The sequence below is a fragment of the Moschus berezovskii genome, chromosome 4 (genome assembly GCF_049115385.1).
Source record: "Moschus berezovskii isolate FMDL1 chromosome 4, NW_MosBer_1.0, whole genome shotgun sequence".
In the NCBI taxonomy this organism is placed as follows: Eukaryota; Metazoa; Chordata; class Mammalia; order Artiodactyla; family Moschidae; genus Moschus; species Moschus berezovskii.
This window is the reverse complement of record NC_142463.1, coordinates 43,525,864-43,550,909: the sequence shown is the minus strand read 5'-3', so window position 1 is coordinate 43,550,909 and position 25,046 is coordinate 43,525,864. Positions and strand designations below refer to the sequence as shown.

At 39.7% G+C, this 25,046-nt stretch overlaps 1 protein-coding gene across 1 annotated transcript in view; it reads right to left on the bottom strand.

Moving 5' to 3' along the window:
- The window catches only part of IL12RB2 (interleukin 12 receptor subunit beta 2), a 78,975-nt gene extending 70,868 nt beyond the window's left edge, over positions 1 to 8,107 (bottom strand). The window contains exon 1 of the mRNA XM_088835374.1: positions 7,651 to 8,107. The gene's annotated coding sequence lies outside the window, so the exon portion shown is untranslated. The remainder of the gene's footprint in view (positions 1 to 7,650) is intronic.
- Positions 8,108 to 25,046: the final 16,939 nt, after the last annotated feature.

Genomic DNA, 25,046 nt, shown 5'->3' with positions numbered 1-25,046 from the left:
TCCCTAAGTCTTACTCATGTATCCCAACTCAGCTCAGACACTTTTTATTCTGTCATTTACTCAATAAATAAGAATTAAGCAGTCACCAGGTGCCAAGGACTTGAGAGTGGAGAACAAGACAGAGTTTCAGCTTGCATGGAGCCAACATTCTGGAGTAGGTAGACAAAAAGTAAATAAATAACAAATGGATACATTCAGATTATGACAAAAGATTAAGAGAGGCTAAGGGGAGAGAGTCCCTGGGGAGCAGAGAAGCTGGACAATGAAGGCTTTTCTAGGAGGTGAAACTTGAGCTGCGATTGGCATAGGCCAGCTGAAGGCTCAGAAAGACTTTTCCTGGCAGAATAAATATTGAATGCAAAGCCTGAAGGCAGAGGAACAGGCTTGCTATGGTTGAGGTATAGAAATAAGGTCAGAGTAGTTGGGGAAAGTAACTGTGTGTAGAGTTATATGAAATGAAATTGTAGAAGAAGGCAGGAGCCAGATCTGCCATGGATTTGTTTGCCATAGAAAGGAGCCTGGATTTTACTGTCCAATCAATGGGAAACCACTGTGTATAATTAGTGGTTTTATTTATTTATTTAACTGGGTTTCAGTTAGGGTGATATAAGATATGAATTATATAAAACATACACACAAATACAAAAGCAAACAGAAAAACTAGTCTTGACTCAGTGTATAGAGGCTGGAGTAGAAGCAAGCAGACCAGTCAGGAAGCAGCTGGGAACACCTAGGTAGGCCAATACTGGTGATGTGGACCAGAGGGACAGCAGCAGAGATGGAAAGACGTAGCCAGATCTTACAAGCCTTACTGATGTCTTTTGGTCAGACTGTATCTTGTATTCTACTTGTATCTTCATAGCATTCCGGCATCCTCCTATCTTAGCACCTGCCATAGTAAGTAGAACTAATTTCTTTAGGTATCTGCCTGTCTCCTCTATTATCTTGCAAGCTCATCATGGGCAGAAGCCACAATTTGTGGCACACAGAAGACAGGTGCTGGCGAATTCCCTGGTGGTCCAGTGGTTAAGACTCTAGGCTTCCAATGCAAAGGGCACAATTTGATCCCTGGTGGAGGAACTAAGAGTCATGTCACATAGCCAAAAATAAAAAGAAATATTTAGGACCAACATCGTCCACATCCAGATGCTGATGTTTAAAAATAAAAGACACATGCTGAACTGAATGAAATTTAAATGGTTTTTCTGTTTTTTACTTACTTCTAGTTAGTTTAAAATAACTACAATACATTAAAACTACATTAAATCTCATTTTGCTACCTTTTGTTGTAGTTATCTTAGTTCAGTTTGAAATTAGCTAATTTTCATTAAACTTTGGAATATTCTGGCATAAAGGAAATAATGGTTTGACTAGAAGATAACTGAATGAACAGATATATAGGGATTAAAGGTTTCTGCTTCCTAACTGCAAAGGGTGTCCACAGGGTATTATTTTTCAATGTGCATTGCAACTTATGAAGCTATAACATTCTCCAAATAGTAAAATATTAGTTGGTTATAATAAGAATTTTAAAAATGTACATATGTATATGAAATATATATATACACCTACATATGAAATAGGCAAAATAGAGGATTTGAGTTTACATAGTACACTGATCCAAACACAAACATGCTTATTTTCTCTGAATGACCAGGTAAAACAATTTCTTCATTTATAAGAAACTCACAACCCCAAAGACCTTCACGTAAATGAGGTATCTTCCAATAAAATGAAACCTTCTATCAACTGTAAACATCCTTCATACAGCCTGCCTGGAGGGTCGATATTAAAACTACAACTCTGTCTTGAATCAGAAAATCAAAGTGTGCTGTCATTGACTCATCACTCAAGTGGTGACAGTTTCCAGACAGTGAAAACAATGTCTCAGTGAGGGAGGCAGGGACCAGCCAGAAATACAGCCACTGGTAGGAGAGCAGAGAAAGAATTCCCCCTCCATGAGCCTCTCCCCACTGCTCCAGGAAGAAGCACAAAACAAGCAACTACTTCAGAATCATATTTGACTAGGCTAGGAAAAACCCTCACCACAGGTGGTAATTTCATGTAGGCAGGAACTCTTCCCACTTCCACATTGCTTTTCTTCTGCAGCGCCATAGTAAGCTCAAGGAGCAGCATGGTCCAGTGGAAAAGAAAAAGGCTAGAGAGTCTCAGTTCCACTGTGTGCTGTTAACTGTCAGGGGGCCATTTACTCATCCATGCCAAGAGTACAGGGATACCTACCTAGACCAGGTTACTGGGGGGATGAATATGTCAGTGTCATGGACTCCTGAGAATATCCAGCACAGGGTAGGCACTCCACTGAGACTAGCTCCCCCTTTCCTTCTGGATCCAGGTTTTGCATCTCTTTTATAAATCGCTTATGACTTTCAATGTACTTGAATTGTATGTTTTGTTAGACTAGTTAAAAGGTCATATGTTAGTTAATCTTAACCCTGGCTATCAAAGAACTTAAGAACTCAGAGGAGGAAGGAACCTCAAAGATTAGCTAATAACAACCATGCCCTACTGCTCCCCTCCCCTCCCAACAGCTGACATTTGAGTCTGGGCCACCACAGAACAAGAAAGTGATTGTTCTGAACACGCATGAAGGCTGTCTGCCTTACAAATACAGACCGTTAATTACCCAGTTGATTTGCTGAGGCAGGGTACAAAATCCTTCTCTTCTGCTGGCAAAGTAACGGACAGGCGTGTCTTACTGGTGGCAAATCAGTATATAAAGATAACACTTTGGAAGTCATATATTCTACATTCCTCATTTTATAGGTGGATAAACTGAGCACTAAAGAAAAGAAGCAACTTTTCAAAGGTCACATTAATAGCAGAATCCAGATCAGAATGAAGGTCTCCCAATTTCTAATTCAGCATTACTTCTTGCAGGTGCAGTTGCTTCTAATCAGTAGCAATAGTAGCAGCATAGAACTAGGACTAATATAAACAACGTTCTTAATACTAATAGGAATTTGTTTGTTGATCTCTTATTATGGTCAATGCACATTACATCCAGTCTTTATGATACCATCTAGTAAGGCACTTACAGAGCCTAATGCTTTAGTGTTCAGAAGGTTGAATCACCTACTTCCCTCAAACAAAGATCAAATGACAAAACCCAGTGTATGTACAATATGTATTCACTTTTAATGATCTATTCCACTGTAAGAATAGAAAAGGAAAAGTCCACCAAATAGCTAACTTGAAACTCAGCCTTTGGAGTCAAACTTCTCCTCAAGCCTTTCACAAGTGATGTTATGAAAAAGAGTTCCTTACCCAAAGCATCATCTCCATTTTGCTTCTAAGACTACCATTTGTTGAAAAGTCTAACAAGCCATAATATGGACAAATCCTGGCCCACAAGCCCCACATTATCAAATCAGCCCCTTCATAATGTCACGTCAGATGGCTTAATGTATGCACGGTCAGCTGTGTCTGACTCTGTGACCCAGTGGACTGTAGCCCTCCAGGCTCCTCTATCCATGGGATTTCCCAGGCACGAATACTGGAGTGGACTGCCATTTCCTCTTCCAGGGGATCTTTCCAACTCATGGATCAAACCCATGTCTTCTGCGTCTTCTGCATTAGCAGGCAGATTCTTTATCACTGTGCCACCTGGAAATCCCAGATGGCTTAAAGGGGAAGGAAAGTAACCATGTCAATCCTCTCTGCTTTTTCTTCTTTTTAACCAACAGTTCCAACCTCCATTACATGAGCCAAATTGGACACACACCTGTTTTTCTTTCTCATGCAGCTGCTGACGCTCTCTTGAACTTTGGCTTATTTCACCGGTAAGCATCTGTAGTCCTAATTTTACCCATGTACAGGAACTTTCTTGCCTTCTTCTCTTGAATTCAGGGGTTCCTTTCTCTCTTTTTTTTTTAAATTTCAGAGTGCTTTCTCCTTTCCGTCTTTATGATTTCTTTATCATTTTCCTTAAAAAAGATCCCCTTTGCTTTTCTCCCTTCTTTCCTATTTTTCTAGAATGTTCTATTTCTCAGTCCTATTTATTTAATTTCCATTTCAGATATATCACACTGGACATAACAGGCAGGCTCCAGACATGTTGTGTGTAAACAAATTACATTTAAGACTTATTAGGGAATCTTATCAGGACCCAACTGCAGAATCATGTGTACTGTGAACTGTCTTATAAATTGAACAAGCACTCCTAAAATAGAGAAATAAAAAGGAAATAAAAGAAGAAGACATAAGACTTGGATGGAGTCTTGAAAAAAACAAGGTACTTTCAAATCAACATGTTATTTGCAGTGTTTTTTATTTCTTCGTTTAGCTCCACAAGGCTACAACTTTCAAGGCACTTGTTCAATTAAGCTTCAACGATCCAACCATCTCTATTTTCACTCTCTGCATACTTCAAGAGTTATAAGCAAAAGAAGCCATCTTTTCCTGGAGAGGATGGTATTCTGAAAACAGTATGGTATGTGGGGCCAGAGGACCATCCTGGGGCTGGGTGCCATCCTGGTTTTTCCACTTCTAATCGTGTCATCATTGCAAGTAACTGAAAAATGGCAATCCATATTTATCGAGAAAATTAAATCTCTCTCTCTCTTAACTTTTCTTCATTGGTTTATTGGAAAGGTCTCTCCTTGGACACATTCAACCTTGAAGTCTCTATTTGTGGGCAATGGCATGGGAGTGGCAGGCTTATCCTTGGATCTTGTAAAATCTCGGCAAGTTTTGTAACATCAACCCCTGAATCTTTTCTGAGTACTATGAGGCATTAAAAACATTAAAACACATTATGATTATTTTCTTCTAAGAGCTTTCTAGGAATTTCACAATTATCTTAATATCACTGGAGGCACTCTAGGTGGGGCTGGGGGGACTAAGACTAGTGATCACCATGCTACAATACTCCTCAAGGTTTCTTCTATAAACTGATAATTCAGCCAAAACCTCTGCACTAATAACCTCATGTTTCAGTATCTCTGCCTGATATTTCACTTAATATTTTCCTTTTCTTCTGCATATTACTGCAAAAGAGATGTAAATTAAGATTCTAGTCACAATAGTCTTTTATAGGAATTTACTTATTAATTTACCAAAATGCAGAGTTTTTAATATTTGCTTTCCTACTAAATATAGTTAACTATTGGTATCTCTATTCTGCTGCTGCTGCTGCTAAGTCACCTCAGTCGTGTCCGACTCTGTGTGACCCCATAGACGGAAGCCCACCAGGCTTCCCCGTCCCTGGGATTCTCCAGGCAAGAACACTGGAGTGGGTTGCCATTTCCTTCTCCAATGTGTGAAAGTGGAAAGAGAAAAGAGAAAGTGAAGTCGTTCAGTCGTGTCTGACCCTTAGTGACCCCACGGACTGCAGCCCACCAGGCTCCTCCATCCATGGGATTTTCTAGGCAAGAGTACTGGAGTGGCTTGCCATTGCCTTCTCCATCTCTATTCTACAAGTGGAGAAATCTGCAAGTTGATCACAATAATAAGAAAAACAAGAAGTAAATTCAGAATTAGATAAATTAGAACTACCTTCCATGCTTGAGTTTCCTCAATTATAAAATAAAAATAGCACCTACTTCACAGGATTATTGTGGGAGTTAAATGAGAAGCTCTTAGCAAAGTGCCTGGTATATAGCAAGAGCTCAGTAAATATTATCATCCATTATTATTCTTATTATAAGAAAAAAGATAATATCACTTACTTATCAAGGACATTGTTAGAATTAAGTTAGACATCTTGCTTTTTGACCTCTCTTTTGGCCCATTCATCTGGCTCACCACTGAAGGATTAGTTTAATTAAAACTAGATCCTATACCTGCTACATAAAAAGTGATTTTATGCCACCTATCATTTATGACAATGTGGCTCAGTCATAAAGAATCCATCTGCAATGCAGGAGGCGCGGATTCAATCCCTGGGTCGGGAAGATCCCCTAGTGAAGGAAACGGCAACCCACTCCAGCTTTCTTGGCTAGGAAATCCTATGGACAGAGGAGCCTGGTGGGCTACAGTTCATGGGGTTGCAAAAGAATCAGACATAACTTTGCAACTGAGCATGCATGCAAACAGTTTTAACTTGAGGACAGGAACTGAGACTTACATTTCTTTATATTTATTACAATGATGAGCACAATGTCTTGAACATAACAGATTTTCCATACATACTTAAAAAACATTGTTACCATTAGCAAAGAGCACCACAATGTTCCAAGGACAAAGGAAACTGGACAAGGCTTCTTTGGGATTTGGCTTTCTTTCTTTGGGATTTAGCCTACACAAATGTACATGCAGAAGTTAAGAGCAGTGATGCAAGTGTAATTGCAAAGATGACAAATAACTGGCCAAAGAACAAAGCAGGTGCAACAACAACAAAAAGTCCACAATTGAAAAATGATGTACAACATCTACTGTACTTATAGGATTTTTCTCCCTCAAAAATCTCATATGTGCTTTAGAATTTTTCTACACTGTAACTCAATTCTAATGCAGGAAAGATTCAGAGCTTGCCAAAATTTGGGGATTTATGTAAACACCATGACATTCAAGAAACGATACATGATAAAAGAATGTTGCAAACTCTTTACCAGTCTTTTGTGCCCAAGAAAGTGACAGTAATGAGTGGGGAATATCACATTAAAATGGAGGGGAAGGGTGTCAGCTCTCAGGCACTTTTAGTTATATGCTGGACACAGAAATAGGGCACTGTACCATTCCTTGCTAATGGGAACTAGAATCTAATGTTTGTTTACCCAAGTGGAAGTGGATATAATGTTCTGAGTCAGAGGTGCAAAGGCAAGAAGCACAGAGTCTGGAGCCAGAAACCTGTAACCCACTATCTGTGTGAAAGTGTGAAAGTTTCCACATCTGTAAAATGGGAATACTTATAACTGGTTCACTGGGTTTTTAAAGAGTTATAGACTATAATAACAATGATGCCCAAGGGCCAAGTACATAGAAGGTGCTCAACGATTTTTATTCACATGGGACATACACAGAAGGGATTATAACAAGCATTTAGAATTTTTAAAAAGGCTAAAGTCTAGTTTTGCCCTGTTCTTTACACTATACCATGGAAACAACTTTTTGCATGGGTTTGGATTGCTATTCATAGAACTGAGATCTAATCATAGGGATACATAATCTTTTTCAATGCTATTATTTAGTGCCCTTCAACCAGGTGATAAGGGCCTCTCTAAAGAGACATCTCACAGATGAGAAAAGAGTCTGGCCAGGCGGCTGGCCCCAGAGCATTCTGCTAGTGACTGGCCAGGTGGGGACTCTGGGTCTATAGAGGCCCCAGACAAGTGCTGCGAGAAAAGGAGAATTCACCCCTATGCAAGACCAAGTGAAGATTCCCCAATATCTTAATCACAGAAGGTCCGCTTTCGAGCCCCGAGTCACTCCCGTGGGCCTTGTCCAAGGCTAGAGGGGTGCCCGCTGCCCTTTCCACAAGCCACCCGCGCATCCTCCACTGAGCACGCCCACCATTCAACCAGCTCAGTGGAGGATGGATCTGAGCGCCCCCTCCCCTTCATCTGACCTCCAACCCCAACCCGGCACCCCCCTGCGAACAGTCCACCAGGACTTTGGTGAGGAGGGGTCGCCTCCAACCCCCCTCCGCGGGAGAAGCGAGGCACGCAACCCCACCGAGCCCCGGTCACTCACCGCGCGCGTCGCCTGCCCGCGGGCCCGCTGCGGGGCGGCGCGGAGCGGGTGGCCGGGGAGCTGCGGGGCGCACGTGCCGCGCCGGCCGAGCGCGCTCCCGGCGTCCGGGTGCCGGCGCCACCCCGCCGCCGGCCCGGGGGTGGGTGCTCCAGCGCCCGGGGGCCTGAGGCGGGCGGGGCCCGGGCCGTGGCGGCGCCTGGGCCAGTCGGCGGAGGGAGGGCGGCCGCGCGGTCAGCGGCGGGAGCCGGCCGGCGCGGCTCGGGCTCCTCCCGGGCGGGCTGCGTCCGTGCGTCGCGGAGCAAGGTGATTACCGCTCCATACCTCTGGTTCCCCTGGGGTACGCGAGGGTAGGAAAGCCTGGCTCATCAGCCTGAGCGAGGGCTCACCGGGCTGGGGAGGTAAAGTAAGCGCCGGGCTGTGAGAAGCACCGCAGAATCGTGTTCTTGCCACAGGAAAGCGGCACTTGGTTGACACTCTTTAGAGAACTTTCCTCAGAGATTGCCCAGCGCTTACGACACCGCGGTTTCCAAACGGGGCTGTGTGAGAGACTGGATGTAGGAAGAAAATGCTAGAACTTTCATTGGTGTTTGGTAACTATAAAGTAAGGGAAAATGTACATTTAATAGTTGGCATGACCCCGACCCTAAATGGTCCCATGTTCCATATGGTTTGTTTTTTTTTAAAACATTTATTTAGTTGGCTGAATCAGATGCGGACCGCTAGTTGGGCTATGTGGGATCTAATTCCCCCTCCAAGAATCGGACTGGACCCCCTACAGTGGGTACCTGGAGTCTTAGCCACTGGACCATCAGGAAAATCCTATGTTCCATATGTTGTAAATGGGGTTCTGAGGGAAGAGGGAAAACTGCCTAAAATGCAGAGGGGATGACAGAGGTGACTTTACTTAAGACAATATTTCATTGAATCTAGGAAGTCAACTGTAAGATCGTTTTTTTATATATACTAGGAAGAAATAAAAAGAACTGTCACATAAAACTTATGACATAATGCTTCCTTGTCACTTAGGATATTTGTAATTACACTCTGATTTTAAAAACACCCTTTTTAGGCTGATTAGATATATGTGTTTATTATTTGTCACTCGCTCATTCGAAAAGAAAAAATTAAATTTAAAATAGTCTTTAGATACCTTCACATTCAGTGATCACACTCCTGACCACTTTTTGGGTTTCACCTGATATCCTCCTCTGTGATATGAGTGTTGATATTGAAATCATATCAACATATGATATCTGTGTTGTGATATAAGAAAGCCGCATTTCTTACAAGAACGTCCCACTGTTACTCCTGGGATGTTCTTCCCTTCCTCTGAAACCAGTCCAGGCTCACTAAGCATGTGAAAAGTTAACTACCTCACCGTACTGCTTGGGTGGTAGGCATGCCACTTCCCAATTTTGGAGCTGTTAAATATGAAAAGTGTGCATCTTAGAATTGACAGTGTACAGTTAGTTTTCTGAGACTGTGACATTGAAGTTTACACACTCCAACAATTTGTCTATGTGAATATTTTGATAAAAAACAAATCCTTATATTGTAGAATCTTAACATCACTGTGTAGTGAGATAGTGACTGTGAAAATTATTTGCAACAAAGTTAAAAGAATTCAATAATTTTTTTTTAACCAAAGAAGGCAAATATTTTAAACTTGCCTATCTTTTCTGTAATGATATGTCTCTTAGTAGTATATTACCTAATAGACTCTTCTGGAAAAAAATAAAAAACAAGGTTTGTTTGTCCCTTCAAATAAATATACATTTCCACACTGAGGGAGAAAGTGCTATAAAGAGAAAATTTGGAAACAAATATTTCAAAATATTACCATTATTAGGGGCTTTTTTTTTGCTAAAAATTATGTAACTTCATCTGTCACCTACAAAAAGGTGCTTTAAAATACTTACGAACAAGTATTTTATATCTTGTTTCAATCTTTCAATTGAGTGAGTGAATTTTGAACCCTTTGTTTAAAAGTATGAAAATAGAGCAGCTTCTACTCAGTTTGACAGGACAACTAATCAGTATCAGGGGTAGTAAAATTATGGTAACCAAATGTTAATAATAGGCTTGTATAATTCATGAATTATGGCTTATTTATCTCTTATTTTTAGTGAGAAGAAATGATTTTTATTTTGTCAATAAATTATCAAAATGTATTTTATTCTATCTCATTTTAAAATTAGTTTATATTTTAATGTACATTTTATAATATATATGTTGTAACTGTGTATTTGCAAAATATCCTTATTATGTATATTTAAAATTTATAAGTTAATTAAAAAAACTGAACATATATTGGGGATATATGCACAAATCCCTTTAATTTTAAAAGCCATGCATGGACTAAAATATTTAAAAACCACTAGTCTGTTAACCTCTAACTGCAGCATGTTACAAAATTGCTGAGTCAGATACAAGATGGTGTTCCAGTGCATCTGAGCCATTTTCTGTAGGGGAACAGATGAGAGGTAATGGAGGAAGAACTTGAATTTGTTAAGCAGCAAAACAAATTATGAGAGAACTTTAAGATGCAGGCAACAATGATAACCATCATCATTCTCTTTTCCCAAGATGCAAATAAATCAGAAGATGACTAATCTTACATAAGTATTATTAGAGAAATCATCTTCTTTTAAATCCATCAGTATATCATTCAATTAAATATATCCCTAAATTAAATATTGAAGGAAGGCTTGTGATAATAGTTACTAATAACAGGGGTGCTCCCATCCTCCCTGAATCCTCCTTGTCACTATAAGCTCCGCAAGTGCAAGGACCACACGTCTTATTTACTCTCTTATCACCAGCACTTGGGACGGTGAGTGGTACAGAACAGGGGCTCCACAAATATTTGTTGAGTTGAAGTGACTTGTTCTGGAGAAATCTCATTCTCTGAGTTCAACCAAGATTATAAGTGATGTTGAATCTTCAAATTTGCAACAGAATTTTTAAAAAAGAATAGTTGGAAAATTATATAGTTTGTTTTTTTTGGTAACTCAGTGACCCTTCCATATGGAATCTAACCATCAGTCAATATCTTTCTGTTTTCTTTCTTCATTTCTCTTCCTTTTCTTCCTCCTTCTTCTTTTAATATCTGGGGAGTTTCCCTAGTAGATACATGGTGGTTGTCTGTGGTTACCTGTCTAGTTAGAGAAAAGAAAATCTTGCTTCTATATTTTCTGAGAACAAACCCTAGATAATGAAGAAAGCCTGGTGACACAAGAACCTGACATACAAGCCAAATTATCCATGTATGATGATTAGGATGATTTTTAAGTCTGTAGATGTGAGATAGATGATGCACTTGCAAATCAAAAGCTCAATTAAGTGAATAACCGCAATGACAAATACTTTTCTAGGAAACACTAGTTCAGTTTCCATTTCTAGTATTTTTCCATTCCTTTAAATGTCTATTTTAGTTCATTGTTGATACCAAAAGTCCTAAAAATACTTTCAATGTGCTATGAATAACAGTGTCATTTGTCAATAAATACTGAGATGGTTGCCAACATAGTGATTTAGTGTATCAGAAAAATGTTGGCACCAGTTAAACTTGGTAAGAAGTTTCAGACATACATTTTTAAACTTTTATTTTAAGAAGGAGATTAGAATCTAAAATGAATTATTCATCCTTACTACTTCACTTTGCAGAAGTTCCATTTCTGAAAGTTTTTGTTTAGTTATCAATTTTACTCATCTATCCAAAGCGTTACATTTACAGAACCCAAATAAAACCCCTAAATATAATTGTACTGTCATATGTTGAAAGGCTTACGTAAAACATTGTAGTGCAAAATACTTAAATTATTAGTAATCCTCAAAGATTCTTAAAATGTAGAGTTGTAACTTTCCCACAACTGACATTCAGCAAGTACAGATGTTGTTTATAGGGGAACAAACCACATGAAAGATGCCATGTCTTGGATAGGAGCAATGCATTTTCAAGAGCTTTTTAGGTTGCCAGAAGCCTTGTTAAAAGAAAATAAATATCAAAAAGTAAAACGAGACATGGGGCAAATTTAAAACACTGACAGCCACAGGGTTCCACACAACATAAATTTGATTCACAGTCTGACTCTGCGCTTCTTAACAGCTAAATCTAAGAGACATGATACGCAGGATTCACAGATTCCATCATGTAATAACCTGGGCATCAGAAGCAGAACTTTTGTGGCTCAAGAGAAAGTGTATTGTAGGTTCTCCTAAAGAGGAGAGTGATTCACATAAAAGACAGGTTTCTCACAAACATTCCTACACAAAAATGACACAGTAGTTCTTTAAGTTAGTTAGTTATAGATTTGCTCAATGCAAGTCCAGTGAAGGACATTTTGGAACATAGATGCTTGGTGAGCATTAATATTCTTTTCTATGTATCAGTCTTTTGTTGTCATTGTTCAGTCACTAGGTTGTGTCCTACTCTTTGCGACCCCATGGACTGCAGCATGCCAGGCTTTCCTGTCTGTCAGTATCTCCTGGAGTTTGCCCAGACTCATGTTCATTGAGTCAGTGATGCCATCCAACCACCTTATCTTCTGTCACCTCCTTCTCTTCCTGCTCTCAATCTTTCCCAGCATCAGGATCTTTTCCAGTGAGTTGGCTCTTCGCACCAGGGGGTCAAAATATTGGAACTTTGGCTTCAGCACCAGTCCTTCCAGTTAATATTCAGCATTGATTTCTTTAGGATTGACTGGTTTGATCTCCTTGCATCCGTCTTTTAGGCTCCAAGTATCTCTTTGCTCTGTGCTTCCAATATATATAAAAAATACTCTGATTTCTGAAGTGAGACAGCTCCCAGTCCTGTCCCTTCACTGTATCCAACTCAGAGCCAAGTTCTCTGGGTAGTGAGCAGTAGTGGCTGCCTCGTTGGCGATGACTTCTCTGGTCTACCACCTATAATCCCCAAATATGTGTTACCTGCACCCCACTCCCTCACCCACAATATAAAGTGGTGCAACAGGAGCAATGAATGCTCCACTTTGAAAAGGAAAAAAAAATGTGAAACGCCAGAAGTTACTGGTCTGAAGCACTGCCATCTGCTGGGTGATGTATTAACATTAGAGTTTTTGATTTTAGCCTATAGGACCTCTGTTAAAACTGAGACAGAAAGAATCTCAATTAAGTTTCCTTTGTTATAAGTTACACACAGTAGATTAATAATAGGATAAATTAATAATTTGTCCTCTTCTCTAGTCTCTCCCCCTAAAGTAATAGTTTTGTGAGAGTCTTTCCACAGTTTTCTTCATGCCTATATAAATGTGTGATAGGGCTTTTTTTCTGCGTTAAACAAAAATTGAGTCAGTCTATCAGTCTTTTGTTTTTCTTTGCCACATGGCATAAACTTTATTCCACAACATACATAACAGATCTATTCATTTTTTAATAGCTACAAGTATTCCATACTGTGTAAATTTTTCTTTTATTTATGGGCCTTCAGCTTTTTTCCAATTTTCCTCCAAGCAAAAATACAACATACTCACCAAAATAAAAATAATCTTAAATATAAACATGTACAAATGTATAGTGCTTCTATTTGTGTGTAATAAAATCTCATGTGTGCCTTGTTGAATCAAAGGGTTTGATCTTATTCACTGTAAAGGATTATGTCAGATTATTGCCCAAACTATAGTAATTACACTCCTACTGGCATACTGCATCATCACTAAGAGTGAATGCTATCCATCTTCTGTAATTTTTATCAATATAACAGATGAGACATGGTATTTCATTGCTTTAAACCATATATCCTTAACTATGAACATCTTTCATGTGTCTGATAGTTTTTACAAATATGTATTATTAATTTATCTCAGCTTACCTTCAAATAATGTATAATACATGCACTTTACAACAGTATACTTCTATCTTCATATCTCTAGTCTCTTCCTTCAAAGTGATGAGAACTATTAAGATTTTTTAAAATAATTTTATTTATTTATGTATTGGCTGTGCTGGGTCTTCTTTGCTGCTTGGGCTCTTTCTCTAGTCACAGAGAGCATTGGCTACTCTCTAGTTGTGGGGCAGTGTCTTCTCTTGGCGCAAAGCACAGACTCTAGGGCGCTCAAGCTTCAATAGTTGTGGCACATGGGATAAGTAATCGCAGCTCTCAGGCTCTAGAGCACAGGCTCAATAGCTATGGCACACAGGCTTAGTTGCCTGTGGCATGTGAGATCTTCCTGGACCAGGGATTGAACCTGTTTCTCCTGCATTGGCAGGCAGATTCTTTACCACTGAGCCACCAGGAAGCCCTCAAGATTTTTTTTTACTTAGAGATATTAAGATTTACTTAGCAACTTTTGTTTTTTATTAATTTTATGACTGGAAGTTTGTACCTTTTGACCACCTTCACCAATTTCACCCACCCTCCATCCTCTGCTTCTGTCAAATACCAATCTGTTGTCTGTATTCATCAGTTCAGTGTTTGTTTGGTTGGTTTTTAGATTCCATGTATAAGTGAGATCATACAGCGTTGTTTTTCTCTATTTGACTTTTTTTACTTAGCATGCCCTCGAAGTCCATCCACAGTGTTGCTAATGGCAGTAATTCCTTTGTTTTTATGGCTGAATAATATTACATGATATTACATCCAGCCACAGGACTGGAAAAGGTCAGTTTTCATTCCAATCCCTAAGAAAGGCAATGCCACAGAATGCTCAAACTACTTACTGTACAATTGCATTCATCTCACACAGTAGTAAAGTAATGCTCAAAATTATCCAAGCCAGGCTTAACAGTACGTGAACCGTGAACTTCCAGATGTTCAATCGGGATTTAGAAAAGGCAGAGGGACCAGAGATCAAATTGCCAACATCCGCTGGATCATGGAAAAAGCAATAGAGTTCCAGGAAAACATCTACTTCTGCTTTATTGACTATGCCAAAGCCTTTGTGCAGATCACAACAAACTGTGGAAAATTCTTCAGGAGATGGGAATACCAGACCACCTGACTTGCCTCCTGAGAAATCTGTATGCAGGTCAGGAAGCATCAGTGAGAACTGGACATGGTTCCAATAGACTGGTTTCAAATAGGGAAAGGAGTACGTCAAGGCTCTATATTGTCACCCTGCTTATTTAACTTATATGCAGAGTACATCATGAGAAATGCTGGGCTGGAGAAACACAATCTGGAATCAAGATTGCCAGGGGAAATATCAGTAACCTCATGCAGATGACACCACCCTTATGGCAGAAAGTGAAGAAGAACTAAAGAGCCTCTTGACGTAAGTGAAAGAGGAGAGTGAAAACATTGGCTTAAAATTCAACATTCAGAAAACAAAGATCATGGCATCTGATACCATCACTTCATGGCAAATATTGGGGAAACAATGGAAACAGTGACAGACTTAATTGTGGGGGGTGCTGCAAAATCACTGCAGGTGATGACTGTAGCCATGAAATTAAAAGACACTTGCTCCTTGGAAGAAAAGCTATGACCAACCTAGACTGCTTGTTAAAAAGCAGAGACGTTACTTTACCAACAAAGGTCTGTCTAGCCAAAGCTATCATTTTTTCCAGTAGTCACGTATGGATGTGAGAGTTGAACTGTGAAGAAAGCTGAGTGCCAAAGAATTGATGCTTTTGAACTGTGGTGTTGGAGAAGACTCTTGAGAGTCTCTTGGACAGCAAGCAGATCCAGTGAGTCCATCCCTGAAAATTCATTGGAAGGATTGATGCTGAAACTGAAACTCCAATACTTCACCTGATGTGAAGAACTGAGTCTTTGGGAAAGACCCTGATGCTGGGAAAGATTGAAGGCAGGAGGAGAAGGGGATGACAGAGGATGAGATGGTTGGATGGCATCACTGACTCAATGGACACGAGTTTGAGTAAACTCCGGGAGTCGGTGATATACAGGGAGGACTGCGTGCTGCAGTCCATGGGGTTGCAAAGAGTCTGACATGACTCAGCCACTGAACTGAACTGAACTAATTGCTATATAAATATAATACTGTTTTCACTTTTATTTCCCTCTCAGCATCATGTTTTTATGATCAATCCACACTATTGCAAGTAGCTTTGGTTCATTGTTTCAACTTGCTGCATAGCATTCCTTCAAAAGCTTAATCCACATTTCCTCATTCATTCTCATATGGGCTTCTCAGGTGCTTCCAACTCCTTGCTACCATAAATAATATGTTGAACATCCTCTGGCATGTTTCTTGTGCATGTATGTGAATGTTTCTCAAAGGTGTGCACCCAGAAATATCAATAGAAGTGCTGAGTGGTAAGTGATGTACACGCTCAATTGATAAACTGTTTTGTTTATCCATTCATTAATTGATGGGCATTTGAGTTGTTCCTATCTCTTGTTGGAATGATGCTGCTGTAAACGTTCACATAGGGCTTCCCTGCTGGCTCAGCAGTAAGGAATCCACCTGACAGTGCAGGAGATGCGTGTTCAATCCCTGGGTCAGGAAGACCCTCTGGAGAAGGAAATGGCAACTCACTCCAGTATTCTTGCCTGGGAAATCCTATGGAAAGAGGAGCCTGCTGGTCAACAGTCTGGGGGATTGCAAAAAGTGGGACATGACTTAGTGACTAAATAACAAGAATAACATAAGCATTCATGTACAAAATTATGTGTGGACATATGCTTTCATTTCCCTTGGGCATATTCCTGGGAGTGAAATTGTTTGGTCTAATATAGTAACCATGTGTTTAAGTTTTTGAGAAATGCCCAGTATGTTGCCAAAGTGGCTGAATCATTTAATGTGTCTAGCATCAGCAGTGTATAAAGATTCTTCACTAAAACCTAGTATCTGTCTTTTTTTAGTTTAGCTATCCTACTGTGTGTGAAGTACCTCTTTGTGGTTTTTACTTGCATGAGACCATTTTTAACCTATCATATTGGCATAGATCAAATTTTGAATAAACACTGAGATGGGGAGTATACTGGGGGAAAATAGGCACTAAGCCACACTGCTGGTGGGAATGTGAGTGAGTGCAACTCTAGGGAGATTTTTTTGGCTTACTTGTCTTATTTATCAGTGTTTTAAGTGCATATAACTTTTGACTTATTTCCTCTTATAGCAATTTGAACTTGAGATATTTTTGCATATAAGGATATGGAAAATGATTTATATACAGGGATTTTCACAATAACATTGTTTGTACCGATATTAATTAGTGTGGGACTGGTTATGTAAATAGAATACAATGCTACATTTTAAAAGAATGAGGCAATTTCATATGTACTGATGTAAAATTATCTCCAAGATATATTGATATGTGAGGAAAGCTGGGATACTAAGCAATGTTCCACTCTGTTGCCATCTTATTAAACAAAAAGAAAAAAATCTATTTTGCCTATATATCCCTAGGGTATCTCTGAAAAAATGCATAAGAAACCAAGATGATTTCCACATTATAAGGAAAAGGGAATTAAGTGGCTGAGGAAGGGTAGAAGGGCATTTTAAAGTACTATTTCTTTCTTTTTGTGTTTAAAATTTTTGAACTATATGTATGTGATACTTGTTTTATGAATAATTTTTACTTAAAAATTTTTACATATAGCTCTGACATTACTTATTATGTTAATTCCAAGTTTATTTTTTGTTGCTATTATAAAAGAAATCTTTTTATTATGTTTTTAATTGATATTGCTGGAACCAAGGGGCACTAATGTTGATTTTTATATACAGATCTTGTTCTGATAAATTATTATAAACATCTTTTATAATATTTTATCTTATTGGTTTTATAATTTATCTTATTTTATGTAAATATATCACCAAAAAATTTGCAAACTTTATCTCTTCTAATTCTTTTAAATTATCTTAGTGTATTAGTTTGATGGAGTTTTCCTTGTACCATTTTCACTAACAAAGTCAACCTCATGTGGTCCAGAAGATTATTCAAGCTTTCCATCAACCCTGGGTCTGAGTCTATGTGCTTATTCTTCTCACAAGTAGTAAAACTCGAGTGCCAAAGATCTCTATTTCCTTCACCCCTGTGAGTTGTTTTGCTATAGCTCCTACTTAGTGCTCTTGCTTTGGGCCTGTCTTCATTTCTGGCAAATGAAGTTGTTCTTTCTTGCTTTTGGCTTGGCTATGTATTTTAAACAATTTTTAAAAAATTCAAAATTTCTATGTGTTTGGAGTTAGAGGCATCTTCTTGTATCAGCTGCTGTATTATGAGGAAATCTCCTCCTCCCATGTACAGAATGTTTATGTCCTCCCCTCCCAAATTCGTATTGTTGGAGCCTTGATCCCCAATGTGATGGTATTTGGAGGTAGCCTTTGGGAATAATAGGTTTGGATGAGGTCATATGGATAGAGCCCCTATGAGAGAATTCATGCTCTCTTACGGGGTTATAGAAACCTAAGTTCTTTCTTAACATTATAAGGAAATCAAGATGAAGGCTTTCACCAGAACCTGACCATGCTTTCACCTTGATCTAAAACTTCCAGCCTCCAGAACTATAAGAAATAACTATATTTGAGCCACCCAGTCTCCAGAATTCTTGCTATAGCAGCCCACACTACCTAAGACACCATCTGACCACCACCTCCTTTTAATAATTATTAGTGTACCTATTTCCTTTCCCAGTCACTCAAATGTGGATATATTTGTCAGAATTTTTTGAACCTCCTTGGTTCTCTTCATATTCTTTTTCCATTGGTGTGTTAGTATTCTACTGCTGCATCACAAATTGCCACCTAGATAACAGTTTAAAACAAGAGATATTTTTATTTCAGAGTTTTCATAGGTCAGGAGTCTGGGCATGGCTCAGCTGGGTTCTCTGTGGAGGATATCACGAGGCTGCAGCCATGGTGTCAACCAGGGCTGTGACATTATCTGAAGCATGCCATCTTCTTCCAAGCTCACAGGGTTGTCAGCAGAATTCATTTCCCTCTAGCTTTAGAACTCTTGGTGGCTTATTCCTTCAAGGCCAGCAGGAGAATCTCTTTGAACTTAGGGAGAGTCTCAGTTCCTCTTTTAAATGGCTCAACTGATTAGCTCAGGTCTCACGACTGAGCGACTGAACTGAACTGAACTGAACCCAAGATAATTGGAGAAGGCAATGGAACCCACTCCAGTACTCTTGCCTGGAAAATCCCATGGACAGAGGAGCCTGGTAGGCTGCAGTGCATGGGGTAGCTAAGAGTCGGACATGACTGAGCGACTTCACTTTCTGTTTTCACTTTCCACTTTCATGCATTGGAGAAAGAAATGGCAACCCACTCCAGTGTTCTTGCCTGGAGAATCCCAGGGATAGGGGAGCCTGGTGGGCTGCCATCTATGGGGTCACACAGAGTCGGACACGACTGAAGTGACTTAGCTTAGCTTAGCTTACCCAAGATAATCTCTTTTTTAAGTGCTTCAACATAAACTGATTTGGGGCTTCAATTACAGCTGCAGCATACCTTCACCTCGGAGAAGGCAACGGCAAGCCACTCCAGTACTCTTGCCTAGAAAATCCCATGGACGGAGGAGCCTGGTAGGCTGCAGTCCATGCGGTCGCTACGAGTCAGACATGACTGAGCAACTTCACTTTCCCTTTTCACTTTCACACATTGGAGAAGGAAATGGCAACCCACTCCAGTGTTCTTGCCTGGAGAATCCCAGGGACAGGGGAGCCTGATGGACTGCCGTCTATGGGGTCACACAGAGTCGGACACGACTGAAGTGACTTAGCAGCAGCAGCATACCTTCACCTTTGCCATATAATGTAGCATAATTACAAATTACAGGAGTGATATCCTACCACCACTACAATTTTCTACTGGTTAGAAACATGTCACAGGTTCCACACTCAAGAAAAAAGGATTACACAAAGGTATGAGTACAAGAGAGGGAGAATCATGAGACTATCTTGGAAAGTCTGCCTATTGCACTTAGTAATCTCACTGTTGTTGTTGAGTCGCTCAGTCATGTCCGACTCTTTGTGACCCAATGGGCTGCAGTGGACCAGGTCTCCCTGTCCATCACCATCACCTGGAGTTTGCTCAAACTCATGCCCAATCGAGTCGGTGATGCCATCCAACCATCTCATCCTGTGTCATCCCCTCTCCTCCTCCCTTCAGTCTTTCCCAGCATAAGGGTCTTTTCCAATGGGTCAGCTTTTCACATAAGGCGGCCAAAGTATTGGAGCTTCAGCTTCACCATCAGTCCTTCCAATGAATTTTCAGAATTGATTGATTTTAGGATTGACTGGTTTGATCTACTTGCAGTCCATGAAACTCTCAAGAGTTTTCTCCAACACCACAGTTCAAAAGCATCAGTTCTTCAGTGCTCAGCCTTCTTTATGGTCCAACTCTCATATCCATACATGACTACTGGAAAAACCATAGCCTTGACTATATGGACCTTTGCTGGCAAAATAATGTCTCTGCTTTTTAATATGCTGTCCAGGTTTGTCATAACTTTTATTCCAAGGAGCAAACGTCTTTTCATTTCATGGCTGCAGTCACCATCTGTAGTGATTTTGGAAACCAAGAAAGTAAAGCTTTCAGTGTTTCCATTGTTTCCCCATCTATTTGCCATGAAGTAGTGGGACCAGATGCCATGATCTTAGTTTTTGAATGTTGAGTTTTAAGCCAGCTTTTTCACTCTCCTCTTTCACCTTCATCAAGAGGCTCTTCAGTTCCTTTTTGATTTCTGCCATTAGGGTGGTATTATCTACATATCTGAGGTTATTGATATTTCTCCTGGCAGTCTTAATTCCAGCTTGTGCTTCATCCAGCCAGCATTTCTCATGGTGTACTCTGCATATAAGTTAAATAAGCTGGGTGACAGTATACAGCCTTGATGTACTCCTTTACCAATTTGGAACTAGTCTGTTGTTCCATGTCCAGTTCTAACTGTGCTTCTTGACTTGCATACAGGTTTCTCAGGAGGCAGGTCAGGTGGTCTGGTATTCCCATCTCTTTAAGAATTTTCCACAGTCTGTATTCCAACTGTTGTGTTTGAGTGTACACAAACTGTGTTTGTTAGTGCACACTGTGTTGTAATCTCATACTTGAATAATGTTTGAAATTCACTCTTCAGAAGGAATACATTTCAAGTCTTTATCTTAATTTCAGTTTCTATTTCAATAACCAGTTCAATTGTCTAATGAGCATCCTCTGCTTGTATGGCCCATTAGCATTTCAAACTTGATATAGAAAACCTTGATCAATGATGTATCTACTAATTTTCATATAAGGAATGATTGTCTGAGTTCATAATGTAAACTTTTTTTTTTTATCCCACCCTCACCCTCTCCCACAGAGTCCCAAAGACTGTTCTATACACCTATGTCTCTTTTGCTGTCTCGTATACAGGGTTAAGGTTACCGTCTTTCTAAATTCCATATATATGCGTTAGTGTACTGTATTGATGTTTTTCTTTCTGGCTTACTTCACTCTGTGTAATAGGCTCCAGTTTCATCCACCTCATTAGAACTGATTCAAATGTATTCTTTTTAATGGCTGAAAAATACTCCATTGTGTTTATGTACCAAAGCTTTCTTATCCATTCATCTGCAGATGGACATCTAGGTTGTTTTCATGTCCTCGCTATTATAAACAGTGCTGCAGTGAACATTGGAGTACATATGTTTCTTTCAATTCTGGTTTCCTCAGTGTGTATGCCCAGGAGTGTGATTGCTGGATCATATGGCAGTTCTATTTCCAGTTTTTTGAGGAATCTCCACACTGTTCTCCATAGTGGCTGTACTAGTTTGCATTCCCACCAACAGTGTAAGAGGGTTCCCTTCTCTCCACACCCTCTCCAGCATTTATTGCATGTAGACTTTTGGATAGCAGCCATTCTGACTGATGTGAAATGGTATCTCATTGATTATGCATTTCTCTGATTATGAGGGATGCTGAGCATTTTTTCATGTGTTTGTTAGCCATCTTTATGTCTTCTTTGGAGAAATGTCTGTTTAGTTCTTTGGCCCATTTTTTGATTGGGTCATTTATTTTTCTGGAATTGAGCTGCAGGAGCTTCTTGTATATTTTGAAGATTAATTCTTTGTCAGTTGTTTCATTTACTATTATTTTCTCCCATTCTGAAGGCTGTCTTTTCACCTTGCTTATAGTTTCCTTTGCTGTGCAGAAGCTTTTGATTTTAATTAGGTCCCATTTGTTTATTTTTGCTTTTATTTCCAATATTCTGGGAGGTGGGTCTTGGAGGATCCTGCTGTGATTTATGTCAGAGAGTGTTTTGCCTATGTTCTCCTCTAGGAGTTTTATAGTTTCTGGTCTTACAATAAGATCTTTAATCCATTTTGAGTTTATTTTGGTGTATGGTGTTAGGAAGTGTTCTAGTTTCATTCTTTTACAAGTAACTGACCAGTTTTCCCAGCACCACTTGTTAAAGAGACTGTCTTTTCTCCATTTTATATTCTTGCCTCCTTTGTCAAAGATAAGGTGTCCATAGGTGTGTGGATTTATCTCTGGGCTTTCTATTTTGTTCCATTGATCTATATTACTGTCTTTATGCCAGTACCATACTGTCTTGATGACTGTGGCTTTGTAGTAGAGCCTAAAGTCCGGCAGGTTAATTCCCCCAGTTCCGTTCTCATAATGTAAACTTAACCTTTGAGGTCCTGAGTTTCCTCTGCCTGTACCCATTCCACAAACTGATCTTTTTCACTTTTTTAGGCCTGGTGCATTAAAAAGTTGAGTTTCATTTGCCAGGCACTCAGCTTGGCTAACTACTGAGTCACTTACTGGTATAAAGCAGTGCCTCAGGCTTCAACATCCTGAGAAATTGCACACATTGTGCTCCTCAAAGGTCTCTCTAGGGTAGTCAAAACCATGCACTCGAAAGTGTTTTGGATTCTCAAAATGTGTCTTCCCTTCACTCCTCTAAACCAGCTATTTTTCAAGTTGCTTAGTGGTATCACCATCCTTCAAACCATCCTGTCTCACAACTTAAAGTCGTCATGTATGAACTAAAGTAGGGATACTTAACAAGAGAAGGAATCTCCTGATTTACTATGCAAAGAAGCTTTTGTGAATGAGCTTATGTGCTTCCCACCCCACCCCCCAGGAATGATGTCATTAGCTTTCTTTAGATTTTCAAAGTCATGCATAACTGAATAAAATGGATTTAGAGTTAATTTTGTTTATTCTCTCTCCTTCTTAACTTTTGCTGGGTTGTCAATTTCTTTTAACATGGCCACCTGAATAGTCTTAGTATTTCTATCATCACTACCAGCATCCTACTTTAGGTATTCATTGCCTTTATATTGTATTCCTACTCTTTTGCCAATTTAATCTTCCTAAGTGGTCATGTATGGATGTGAGAGTTGGACTGTGAAGAAAGCTGATCACTGAAGAATTGATGCTTTTCAACTGCGGTGTTGGAGAAGACTCTTGAGAGTCCCTTGGACTGCAAGGAGATCCAACCAGTCCATTCTAAAGGAGATCAATCCTGGGTGTTCATTGGAAGGACTGATGCTAAAGCTGAAACTGCAATACTTTGGCCACTTCATGCGAAGAGTTGACTCACTGGAAAAGTCTCTGATGCTGGGAAGGATTGGGGGCGGGAGGAGAAGGGGACGACAGAGAATGAGATGGCTGGATGGCATCACCGACTCTATAGACATGAGTCTGAGTGAACTCTGGGAGTTGGTGATGGACAGGGAGGCCTGGTGTGCTGTGATTCATGGGGTCGCAAAGAGTCGGACATGACTGAGTGACTGAACTGAACTGAACTGAACTGAACTGAAAGCCCATATTTGAACATGTGTTTAGCCAGTCAACCATTCATTCAGTTTGTGGTGCCAGTTGCTAAGAATGCCAAGATGGGTAGACATTCCGTATCTTCAATCTTTTCCCATTTTGGTGAATAAAACAGATAATAAAGATTTTTTTTTAAGAAACAGCATATGTGCAAGAGTAAGATTTAGAATGTATAAACTTCTATGGGGATAATCAGAAGATTATCTAACTCCTTTATTCTGAGGGAATAAGAAAGAGTTACATAGGATGTGACACGTGTTGGGTGTGGAAGCATGAATAGGAACTTTCCAAAGAGTGTCGAAAGATTGTCAATGGAGACGGATTATATGGTTGGATGTAAGGAATCAAGGTGTAGGCTGAGCTTGGAAAGGTTTAAAAACTTCTATGAAACATAAAGATGCATGGGGGAGTGCTGGGAAACACGCTGACATGTCAGGTTGGTCAGATTGTAAGATTCTCATTTGTCTTTTGTGAGGACCCATGAAAGATTCAACCGTCCATCCCATTTGTGGTAATTTGTTGAACGCCTGATATGGGTTGGATGTTATGATGGGCTCCACAGGAAAGAGATGATAAGAGACATGAGTTGAAATTTGCTAAAAGATAGAACTTAAATGTTTTCACTAGAACAAAGGGAAATGTGTGAGTTGATTGATATGTTAATTAACTTGATAAAGGGGAAATCCTTTCACAAATGTATCAAAATCATCATGTTGTACACTTTAAATATCTTACAATTTTATTTTCTCAACCATACCTCAATAAAGCTGAGGGAAAAAATATGTAGGTAAGTAATCATAATAGAGTTTGACAAATTCTATGAATGTGGCCATCTTATAAAATGAGGAGACAGATCAGGGAAGCTTTTTGAAGAAAGATACTTGAGCCCAGGGTTTTGCACATAGAAGGCACACATTAAAGTTATTTACGTGGCCAAGAGACTGGCTGGCTAATGAGACAGGAGGGCTCTTCCACGTAGAAGATGAAGGAAGAGGCGTGTTATGTTTAGGGAAAGAGGATTATCCTGCAGCATACAGAGAATTACTGAAGCACTAAAAACATTGACCTGATTCTCTTTTTAAGTCTTCAAATAGAAAGAATGACCTGGAGGAAGGAGAGAATGGGTCCCTTGTGACTGGGGCAGAGAGATGCAGAAGAGAATATGGAATGAAGAGACATTTAGGAACCGATTTCAAAATAGGGCCTGACCAGGAGACTATGAAATGTCACAGAAAGGGGGATAGTGAATTCAGCTTTGGACATGCTGAGTTTGAGGCAGTTTGGGGCTATGATGGAGGATGTAGTAGCCAAGACATACAGCTGTTGAAGTCATCAGCATGAAGGTGGTAACTGAAAACAGGAAAGTACATGAGATCATCCAGGGAGATTTTATGAAGTCCTTGGGAACACTAGGGAACACTTAGAAATACTAATCTTGAAAGAATGTGAGAAAAAAGGGATAGAAAAGAAACAGTAAGAAATTGGGGAAATTTCAGGATGACAGAGAGGCCATAGACACTGAGGAAGGAACTCAGAAACTCAAGAAACTGTCCAAAATGCTAAGTTCTGTTTCAGAGGAGTACTTTTAGTCTTTAAATTCATTTGTAAAATATTTATTGGGAGCCTAACCTGTGTTCATTGGAAGGACTGATGCTAAAGCTGAAACTCCAATACTTTGGCCACCTCATGCGACGAATTGACTCACTG